Source organism: Pogoniulus pusillus, chromosome 21 (genome assembly GCF_015220805.1).
Source record: "Pogoniulus pusillus isolate bPogPus1 chromosome 21, bPogPus1.pri, whole genome shotgun sequence".
Lineage (NCBI taxonomy): Eukaryota > Metazoa > Chordata > Aves > Piciformes > Lybiidae > Pogoniulus > Pogoniulus pusillus.
The window spans coordinates 7431799-7443896 of NC_087284.1; the positions used below are offsets into that span (position 1 = coordinate 7431799).

Sequence of the window (12098 nt, forward strand, 5' to 3'; positions counted from 1 at the left end):
AACCCTCTTGACTATGTATAGCTTGGCAAACAGTCCCTTGGCCCTCCAGGTGTGCTTATAAGATCAGTCTCTTTTCACAGTCTTTCCTCTGAAGATCATGACAGCTGTAAACCGGGGCACTGATCCAAAGTGAGAGCAACTACCATTTGGCAGTGGGTTCAACTGAGTGCTTTTCACTCCGTATTTTTCAAGTGTTTGGAAAATACAGGCACCAAAACCCTGCAACTGGCAAATATCATGCATCAAATTAAGATCCCAGAGATATGCTCAGCAAAAGCACAGTTTGCCCAGGCTGGCAGTTATAAACTGCCACTTCCAAGAAAACGCAGGCAGAAGAGATCACTTTTAGCCTGGAGAAAGTATTTCTTTCGGCCAACTACAGCAAGTTTTCACCTCTGCAGTCCCTCATTACCATATACTACAAAACCAGGGTACATCCTACTTTATATTGTATCGGCTTTGAGAGATAGAAGTCTGCTTGCAAGCTGTTGGCCAAACTCAAGCTAGCATTAAACTCGAATTAGGTAGCATCACAATGGTATTGATGTGGAGTTTGGTGACTCAAATGGTTATTCATGGCCATGGCTTACAAATACTGAAGTAAAGTTTGTATTCTCATGACTGCGTTCCTACTGAAATCCATGTTAGTCACTTGAAATGTTGTTCAGATACACCTACCTGTGATATATATGCAGCTGCACTGCGGTACAGACAGAGCTGCTACTAGCCAAATTACCACTGGGGATAGTCAATAATTAGACTATGCATGAGATCACTCAAAGGTAACAGGAAGGAAGATCCTTTGAAAGTCAATACCATGCTATCATATGAAGGGCAAAAGGAAAACAAACCAAAAAAGAAAGAAAAATAGGCAGCAATCTTCCTGCTCATCCCTCTGGGAACATAATTCCTTCCTTTCAGCACAACAAAACTCAAATATATAGGACACAGCGTGGGACAGAGGGTCAGTGGGTTACACTTATTTATACACTATCTGTATTTGGTTCAAGGACTCTCAGAAAATAGAGAGAAAAAAAGCCTTTCCCTGATGGAGCTTCCAGACATCATAAACTAGAGATAATATTGTACTTTTACAACATGCAGTAGATCACCAAATTCATTTTTACTGGGGTCGTAACAAAGAATTTTAGCTCCACTCTTCAGAGGTAAGGAGTTGGTGCACTAATCACATCAATTTGTTATTTGAGGTGCCTGATTGCTATTGTGGTTTTGGGGTGGTTGAGGTGGGGGGGTGTTTATTTTTACATTCAGCCTTGTATTGAGTGCAAGACTAATTACATTACATACTAAAGGAAAGTAATTTGATAAGATCAAACAGGCAAGCCAAATTTAGCTTATATCCTATACTTCACTAGTATTATTTGTGCTTTTTATCCTTTTCCCTCACTTTTCTTCTGTTTAAATATATCTGTAATTCTGCTCTTTCCCCACGTGTACGAATGCTTTCTAAGTGTAGGCTGTAGAAAAGCTGTTGCAGTTATACCACCTACCTTACAGTTTCCAGGTCAGCTTTCAGCTTGAGGGTGTTGCCAAGGCACTGTGTCTGTTTCTCTGAACTTTCGGGCTTCTCCTTGCTTTCTGCCAGGATCAGTTACAAGGTTTGCTGTTACAACTCTGGGTCTAGTGACCTGGGCACTTTGCCGCAATCGTGGTGACCTAGAGAAAACAAAAACAAATGCCTGATGAGACATTAGCACTGACACAAATAAAAAACCAACAACAAACAAAAAAAAAAGAGAGAGAGAAACAGCTCGAGTTTGATGTTTAATAAAGCAACAACTAATCTCACCACAATCAAGAGTGCTACAATTATTACTATATGGACACACATTAAAACAAAATTGCATTCCTTTCTCAAAATTCGTCTCTATTCAAAACTCTTTTAATGCACCTTGTCAAAAGAACCTTCTCATATACTCTACAATTATGTATGAGTTCCTTCCTCCTTTGACCAGAACTTCAGACCAACTATCAAGCACTTCCTTCTACTTTTTTTTTTGCCCCCTTCCTTTCCCTGTTGCTGACAGAATTCAAGTCATATGTATCTAATACCTAGGAGAACAGTGGAAAACCAATTTTAAGAATACATACATCCAAAAGGGTCCCTGTTTTTGCCAGGAGCATTGGAAGATATGGACAATTAATCCTGCAAGTCAGGTTGGATCTAAAAGCTAAGAATCATTGAAGGAAAAGGCTGTAAGTTCTTTAGAAATTAAACAGAAATAAGACAAATGGAAACTATTATTATGTTCTTTAGCTCCTCTTGTCAGAAATAAACCTCAAAGTATTTGACAATTTTTAATTAAACTTCATAAAAGCCTTTCTTATAAGCAATTAGCATTGCCCCCCTCTTTCCAGAAAATCTGGAAACAGCACAAGTTCTACAGTCTGTACTATGTTCTGATCCATACTACTCAAGTCTGTCAGCCTAGAGTCAGTTAGAAATAGGATTAGGATGACATACCCAATCTTTTAAGGACTTTCAAACAAATTTCAAGTATTCCATGTATTAAAAGAATGGTTTGGGTTGGAGGGGACCTTAAAGATCACCTAGTTGCAACCACCCCACCACTTCCTCCAAGTTTCCCTGTTCTTGCTCTATATAATCCATATAACGGAATTTTTTAATGGGAGACTGTTTTCCTGGAGGCAGACTTGTAAAAGGACAGCAGTCAGATGATGAGTTTAGGAGCTCTACTCTCAGTGTGTGTCTTGTTAGTGAATTAATTTTAATTATTTGCAGGCTCTGCTAAGGCAAATGGAAAATTAAGCAGAGGTGATTGGTAGTAACCAGCACGGCTTTACCAAGGGCAAATCATGCCTGACAAGTTTAGTGGCTTTTTATGACAGTCACAGCAACAGTGGACAAGGGAAGGGCAACTGACATCATATGGACCTGAGTAAGGTCCCACATGACATCCTGGTCACAAAACTGGAAAAACACAGACTTGACGAGTGCAGCACTGCTGGATAAGGAATTGGCTGGATAGTGGCACGCAGAGAGTGGTGATCAACAGCATGATATACACCTGGAGACCAGTGAAGTGGCATGCCTCAGGGGTCAGCGCTGGCACCAATGCTGTTTAACATCCTTGTCAGTGATGTGGACAGAGGAATCGAGTGCACCCTCAGCAAGTTTGCAGAGGACACCAAGCTGTGTGACACACTTGACCTGTTAAAGGGCAGGGATGCCACCCAGAAGGACCCAGACAGAATGGAGAGGTGGGCCCAGGCCAACCTCATGAAATTCAACAAGGCCAAGTGTAAGGTCCTGCACCTGGGTCAGCGCAATCCCGAGCACAAATCCAGGCAGGGTAGCAAATGGCTGGAGAGCAGGCCTGAAGAAAAGGACCTGAGGGTCTGAGTTGATGAAAAGCTCAACATGAGCTGGCAGTGTGCACGTGCAGCCCAGCCAGCAAACTGTGTCCTGGGCCTTATCAAGAGAAGCATGGCCAGCAGGGCAAGGGACAGGATTCTCTCCCTTTACTCTGCTCTTGTCAGACCCCATATAGAATACTGTGTGCAGTTCTGGAGCCCCCAAAACAAGGAGGACATCGAACTGTTGAAACAAGCCCAGAGGAGACCACAAAGGTGATCAGAGGGTTGGAGCAGCTATGCTATGAGGACAGGCTATGAGAATTGGAGCTCTTCAGCCTGGAGAGGGCTTTGAGAGGACCTTATAGTGACCTTCTAGTATCTGAATGGGGACTATGGGAAGGCTGAAGAGGGACTATTTACAAAGTCTTGCAATGACAGGACAAAGAGTAATGAGTTTAAACTGGCAGAGGAGAGATTTAAACTAGGTGTTAGGAAGAAGTTCTTTACAGTGAGGGTGGTGAGACACTGGCAAAGGTTGCCATGGGAGGTTGTGGATGCTCTCTCCCTGAGGATGTTCAAGGCCAGGCTGGATGAGGCCTTGAGCAACCTGTTCAAGTGGGAGGTGTCCCTGCCTGTGGCAGGGGGTTGGAACTGGATGATCCTTGAAGTCACTTCTGACCTAAACCATTCTATGATTCTGTGCCTATTTTTAGGTTGTCCAGCTCTCAATACCATCTCCTTTACTTAAAAGGATGGAAATCCAGACTCTGAATAGCAAATCTTTGGACTTCATCAAGCAGCTTTTAAAGGTTCATATTGCTATCCCAAGTACTAAATTTTGTCTTCTAAAGTGTACATTAGAGTATTACACTTTATACTGTGCTCATTATCATTATTATCTCTTATTCACTGCCAGAAAGTTGACAAGTGCCTTCAATCAACTCATTATGTGAATTTTCATCATCCAATAATATTACTTCAAAACCAGGTATCAGTAAATATCTGCAAAACTCTCTCATTTCACTGCAGAGATGCTTTTAAAATGCTCCTAAAATGTAACACCAATCCATATATATTTTGTCTACTCCTTGCTTTATCTCTCTATTCACTGCCTCCTGCCTTAGCAGCTTTGAGGTATAGACCACCTCTGTATTCAGTATTTAAATAGACTCCAGAAAAATCTACTTGGCTGTGATCAGAGCTTTTAAAAATACAGCAGCACATGCTCTATCAGCAATAAATAAATGCAGTTCTGATTGCTTTCACAAACCTGAACAACGTGTTCTTAAAATCACAGGTCATCATTTTGCTGATTCACTATATGTAATCTAGCCAGCAAAACGCAAATGAGCGTTGCCTGACTCTTGCACTCCTGTTCCAAACACCATCTTTTCAGTATCCTTTTATACACAAGCTCTTCAGTAAAGGCAAGTTTACTTTAGCTCTTACACATATTTATCATGGTCCCCCAGTCATCATTGTAAACAATACACTGAGGCTGACAAAGACAAGAGCAATCCCAGCAAAATCATTGGGATGAGCACCTGATTTAGGACTTTTCCAAACACCGAGTACTTGCTGACTTCATTCATGCCATGTATTGCAAATGTTTATTGCCTTGTTACTTAGAGCCGTAATAAAAAAGCTCAGGTCCATGATATATTAAAAAAAAGAAAATAAAATGTAACTTTAAAACCCATGAGATTGGCTTTAAATCTCGTTTTACCTTTATCATAAAATAAAAAGTTTATAGATCCTTTCTCTTTACATTATCTTAGTATTTATTATGGTTTTATGGCCAATACATCACTAATTAGTTTTCATTTAAAGGCAAAGGTGTCATGCAAATACATCAGTTTGAGATTTAAGAAAAATCTGAATATCACAGGAGTGCCTAAGTATAATATCATGTTTTCAAACATTTTATGAAGCTCATTTTTTTTCTTCCATAAAAGCTGAACTATCATTTGCTGAATTTGATGGCAGTGGTTTCAATTTAATCTGAAAAAGAAAGACAATCTAGAAGAGTTTTACTCACAGAAAATTAACACATATCTTTTTCATGGGATGATTGAATTTCAGTGTTTTCCAAGTGACTCAGGCTTTCCTTTTGCTTATCCATCCACAATTCCTTTCTAGTTCGATTATTTTATTTTTCTTCAGTATAATATGTTAATGAACTAGTAGCATATTTCATTAGACGAACCTCGATTTCCCCCCCACCTTCCTCTTCCTCCCACAAATATAAGGCAACTGCATCTCCAGAGCATCGCTATCTACAGAAACTGAAAGTCTGTAGGGTATTTCGGAAGCAGGAGACTGCAAAGTTTGAATGAGGTACTCCACTGGCAGGCTTTCAAACTTATTTGCAGATCAGGACCTCTTTTGTAAGTCTCCCCAGGAGGAAGGCAGTTAGACACCTGCCAGTAGCCTGCAGTGGCACCATCCCACTGTGATGTTAATGAGATGAATGAGAGCACTACGGAGAGCTGCAGTAATTACAGGGTGAAGAGCTTGTCTTTTCCTGGCCCTCCTCTCTGGGCTGCCTGCACTATAAAGCAGAATCTTTTGTAATACTAATTACAAATGTTAATTAAACATTTCTTTGGAATCTTGCCTTCCATTAATAGGTCAGATAAACAGGGAATAGCAATGACAGGCGCAAGTCATTATGAGCCACATGAGAAAAATACCATTTATTTTCTCCCTTTAGTCCCTCCAAAGACTGAACTTCTGGTTGTGTTTTGATTTATTAAACAGACACCAGAGCCACAGAAGTATTGCTTTTCTGCACAGAAATAAAATTTAAATAATTCCTATGACAATAGTGTTAAATCCAGTTCTAAGACCACTTCCACTACAACTGACTCAGGTCCTTGTTGGCTTGACACCCAGATTTTAAGCATAATCACGACTCTATCTCTAAGGCTATATGAAATCCTTTCCAAATGCAGACTTAAGGAATGCTTTATGACAGCTGTTGGTGACAACAACAACAAAAAAATCTAGCTCGATGGCTTGGTCTGGCATGAGCAGCACATGACATTTCAAATCATTTCACTAATTCCCTTTCTATCCTTGTCCCTAGAATCACAGGAGAGGCCTCTGCTCAGTTCAGAACGAAGCATAAGTGTTTGGCAGACACCACCACATCTCTCCACTCTTGCCCACCAGCCTACCACAGCCAGATGCTCCCATCCAGACTCACACAGAGTAGCAAATAAATACATCAGCCAAACCATCTATTTCAATGAAATCACTTTTGCTGGGCCAGTTCATCTTACTGGTCCTCAGAGTCCACACAGCTTGGCACAGGAGGGGACCAGACTCATCTGAATTACTCACTTTGATATTTTTCTAAAATGTGCACCTGTGTTCAAAAAGTACTTAATGACACCAGGCAGAAACAACTCATTTGGGATTAAATTAATCCAGAACCTGCACTTCAATAGCACAAGTAATGCACTCCAACAAAGATACGAAGGAACTTCCCTGAAAATGCTAGAAGGGGTGGGGAACAGCTTTTTACTCTGCAGATTCATTTCTACTGGGCCATGTCACTTGTGAACATGAACATAGCCTTTCTCTTACTCTCTTACCTAATCTTATTTCTATTATCCTAAGAGTATTCAATTTTTGCACTTCGTCATAGAACCCAAAGTCAGGCTCTTTTCCTGTTTTGACAAAGAGCAAGATTGGCACAGAAGTGAAGAGTCCATCATTTTCCAATGCATTTACATTACTTTGACAGCACCACACCATGTGAGAATCACTGGCAAGACAAAGCTTGTATTATGCTACAAGTCAATATGAGAAACTGCTGAAACCTGAAGACTTGAAGGTATCTATTTGTGCTACCAGAAACCAAGGCATGGTTGGCTGTGGCCAGCAAACTTCATTCTTATACACCCCTTTCTCCATGCCACATACTTGGAAAACAGTCTGGTTTATGAAACACCTGAATCTGAAGGGCTGGAGCACCCCTCCCAGGAAGTCAGACTGAGAGAGCTAGGGTTGTTCAGTCTGGAAAAGAAAAGGCTCCAAAGAGACTTTACTGTGGCCTTCCAGTATCTGAAGAGAGCCCACAGGAAAGCTGGTGAGAGGCCATTTAGGATGTCAAGTAGTGATAGGACATGGGAGAATGGATCCAAGCTAGATGAGGGAAGATTTGGATTGCATGTTAGGAAGAAGTTCTTCACCACAGGGGTGGTGAGACACTGGAAGGTTGCCTAAAGAGGCGGTGGAGGCTTCATCCCTGGAGATTTTTGCGGCCAGGCTAGAATGTTGCTCTGGGCAACCTGGTCTGGTGGGAAGTGTTGCTGCCCATGACAAGGGGTTTGGAACTAGACAATCCCTTAAGTCCCTCCAATCCTGACAATTCTATGACTCTATGATGTATACACAAAAACAAACTGTCTGATTTACAGATCCATATAACTGACCAGAGTTTTGATTTTTTCTTCAGATAAGTTTGAATGAGTTATTATCATTCTACCTCTGACAGCACTGATTTCATGAAGCACAAAATATGACTGGGCAAAGTCCTGAGTACTCCACCATTTACAAGATGCATCATGAACCTAAATATCTCTTCAGCAGGCTCTGTTTCCTACTTCTAAAGCAAAAAGACAATGTCTCTCTAAGCCCATATGACCTAAAACATCTGTTCTGCACCCACACAGCCTCTGTGAAGATCCAGTCTCAAGTGCTTTGTTGAATCAGATAACTGTTTTCTCCTAATGTAGGTATACATTGTTAATTCCAGTAGTAGAATGCAAGGCAACTCCCCAGTCTAACACTAAAAACATGGCCACAATTATCAAGATTCTACTCAGAGAAGGCTCTTCTGCTTTGAAGTTCACAGAAGAGTGTCTTTTATATCTCTGATGATACATTCATCTTGGCTTATCTTACCCACCATTTCAGCTGTCTTTTCAATTATTCTACAATGACTGTCAGGATACTAAAACGAGCTTGTAGTTAGGGAACAACACAGAAAACTCAAAAAATAAGAGCACATGTAACCTTCATGTAGGCGAGAGACAATTTTGATTATGCAGTTTGATCTCTTAATGCAGGTCACAGATTTTCAGGGCAGAAATCTGTACATTAGTCCATAACTACTGAATTAGAATTACAGAATGTTACTGGTTGGAAGGGACATTGAAAGATCTTTCAGACCAACCCTCCAGCCACAACAGAATCACTTAGAGCAGGTCACACAGGAATGCATCCACGTCAGTTTAGAACGTCTCCAGAGAAGGAGACTCTGCAACCTCCTTGGCCAGCCCATTCCACTGGTCTGTTATCCTCAGAGTAAAAAAGGTTTTATGTTCATGTGGAACCTCCTATTAACCAGCTTGCACTCATTGCCCCTTATCCTATTACTGGACATCACTGAAAAGAGCCTGGCTGTGTCCTCCCAACACTCACCATTTGCATATTTAGAAATGTTAATGAGGTCACCCCTCAGTCTCCTCCAAGCTAGAGAGACCCAACTCCCTCAGTCTTTCCTCAGAAGGGAGATGTTCCACTCCCTTAATCACCTTTGTAGCTCCGTGCTGAGCTCTTTCAAGCACTTCCCTGTCCTTCTTGAACTGAGGGGCACAGAACTGGGCTACATAATTTTCAAAATTGCATTAATTCTTAGTTTACAAATTCCAATTCAAAGCATCCCTTAATAAGTTGCTGCTGCAATGATTATCTCAATTTGTCATCTTAAAATTTAAATTTGTCTTCTTTTAGCTACTGGACACTTGATCTTGTTATATTTTTTTCTGCTGAATTCAAGAACCATGATTTTTTTTCACACAGGTATTTTCTGATCACAAACCAATCACTTCTTAACCTTACCTCTCATAAGCTAAGCACATGGATTTTCTTAAAATTCCACACTAGGAGAGCATGGTTTCCTTCAGAAGACAGAAAATATTGCTTCATAGAATTGCTCTCAAACACTATGATACAACTAGGCAGAGTTTCATACAAAAAATATCACACTATCTTTGTTTTTAAAGCACTCTATAAAAACTGCTACAAACTTAGCAGCAAGTTAGACCTCCAGAGCACCCTTCAAAATTGAACTATCCTATGACCCTGCAATTTCCCAATACTTCAAGAGGGCAAACAAAGAAGAAAGCCAGTTTAAAAGCAAGGTAATTAGCGTGTTTGTGTGGAAGCTGCTTCAATGACTGCAATAGAACTGCATCACGTTACATCAGCTGAGGCTCTAGTTCCGAAAGTAATAGAAAGGACAGAAATCATCATGTTCCCAGTGTAAATCTCACTTAATAGGAAGCTACAATAGTTTAAAAAAAACCCAAACCATTCTTGTTAATACTATAGTAACTAGTCTTCTGAAGTACATTCTAAAGACTATAGGAACCATGCTGATTGCACTACACAATATGGCAGTTCCCATCTTTCTGTAGAAAACATTTCAGCTTCTATAAAAAGCTAAATGGTTCAGATGCAGTTCTGCAGACCAGTTATTTAGCTTCATATCCATTACATTTCACAAGACACCGTAACAACTGTGTGCTGAATGTACAGCAATTTCTTCTATTTTATTTTGCAAGACATCCTAATAACTGTGTTCTAAATGTACAGCAGTTTCCTGGGACATCACTTTTCACTGGTCAAGACTTTAACCGTACAGGGGACTGTGGACTGTTCAGCATCTCGCAGTAAAGCAATATCGATGCCACTATGGACACTACATTTATCAGACACAATGCCAGCTGCTTTATCCTAACTCTTCAGTCTTGCAGATCTGTCTCGAAAGGCTGTGTTATCACAACATGGTAGGGACCAGAAGGGACCCCTGGAGATCATCTAGTCCAATCCTGCCCTGCTAAATCAAGTTCACCTAGATTATTTTGCACAGAGATACCTCCAAGTAGGTTTTGGAAGTCTCCAGAGCAGACTCTGCAACCTCTCTGGACAGCCTGTTCCAGTGGTCCTCAAAGAAAAGAAGTTTTTCCTTATGGTTAGATAGACCTTCCTATGTTTCGGCTTGCATCCATTGCCCCTCTTCCTATCACCGTGCACCTCTGAAAAGAGACTGTCCTAAACACCTTGGCACCTGCCTTTTATATATGTATAAGCATTGTTAATATCTCCTGATCCTTGAGGGACTCCTCTTGTCACTGGCCTCCACTTGGACATGGAGCCATTTACAGCCACTTTTTGGGTGCAGTTGTCCATTTTTTATCCACTTGTGTAGCAACATAAAGTTTTGAAGACATAAGCAGATGACTGTAATTTAGTACTTTAAATAATGACAGAATAATTCAGAATTTCTTATGCTTCACATCATTTCAGTCCATAAAATTCTGGACTGAGTTGGAATAACAGTTCACTCAGAAATTCAAAAGCAGAATAGGGATACAACAAGAGACCTATATCTTCTGGGAGCACTCTTCGAGGCTCTATTCACAACTAAACAATTCTTTTAGTTGGTGCAGGGACAAAATTTGCCCTCAATTTATCTTGTCATGGAATATTTGGGGAAGAAGCCTTTGCTCTCAGGGAAACACAAGAGCTGCAATTACATCAAGCCCCTTATGGAGTATCCTGGTGGGAAGAGGGCCCTTATGCAATGCCCTCTTCCGCAAATCCAAACAAAAGCCTGGCATAATACATTTCAGAATGAAGATGCTCAATGCCCCTGCTACTTCAGCAGAGCAAATCAGGATGTGTACTTCCATCCTGCATCTCAGAGAAAGAGATGAGGGCTGGCGACAAAGGAGCAATAAAACAAACTCTCTATAGTGAGAAAAATGAGATGAGGGAAACTCCACGGTCTGCTGAAGAAAAAACAGTATTCTCTCTTTGACAGAAGATAAATTTTCTCCATGTCAAATATACTTGACAAACAGTGGTTTGACTAGAAACTTGACTTCCTTCTGCTGAAGTTCTGCCCATTTGAAAACAAAGCAGGGTGCCGTGAAATATGTTAGCTTTTCTGCCCAGGTAGAACACTGCATACCTAGAGATCCTCAGTTTGGATATATGGAAAATCAAAATGGAGAATCAAGACCATGTGTTGAAAAGCTGAGTAGAAATGATTAAACTCTTTTTCCAGTGTGGAAATGCATTTGACATTACTGCAAGGCAGGAAAGGCTGCCTTTCTGCCAGGCTGGGATGGTGTGTTCTAGGTGGCCTAGTGGTGGCCTCTAGGTAGAGCCCTGTCATTAAATCTCTATAAAGGTCTTTCCATAAGAGGGAAACAAATGCAACTACTAACAGGAAAAGAGAAGGCAGCCTGAGGCCTTACTCCTGAATGTGTAGCAAGCTGAATAATGTTATAAAAGATGTTCACCAAAGTTCAGCTTTCATCTGAACTTCAGAGCCTCAGCTGCAGAGCAGGGCCAAACCTTTAATTAGTATTACCAGCATAGAATCATTAAGGCTGAAAGAGATCTTTAAGACCATTTAGTCCAACTACCATGACCACTGAACTACATCCTGAAACTTTATATCTACACACTTCTTGAACACCACCAAGGATGGCAACTGCACCACCTCCCTGCGCAGCCTGTTCCAACATCTCACCACTCAGTAAAGAATTTTTTCCTAGTACCCAGTCTAAACATATGTGTTTAAAAGTCATTTAGATGTTGTGCTTGGGGATATAGTTTATGTTGAACCTCGTAGAATAAGGACTTCGTGATCCTGAGGGTCTTTTCCAACTGGAATATTTTTGTGATTCTGTGAAATCTCCCCTGGCTCAACTTAAGCCCATTTGCTCTCATCC

The 12098-nt window shown here is 40.8% G+C and overlaps 1 long non-coding RNA gene across 9 annotated transcripts in view; it reads right to left on the bottom strand.

Moving 5' to 3' along the window:
* LOC135184768 (uncharacterized) overlaps window positions 1-12098 on the bottom strand; it is a 260467-nt gene that overhangs the window by 187193 nt on the left and 61176 nt on the right. For all 9 annotated transcript variants that reach the window (XR_010306161.1, XR_010306162.1, XR_010306164.1 and 6 more), the window contains exon 2: window positions 1512-1677. This is a non-coding gene — a long non-coding RNA (uncharacterized LOC135184768). The remainder of the gene's footprint in view (window positions 1-1511; window positions 1678-12098) is intronic.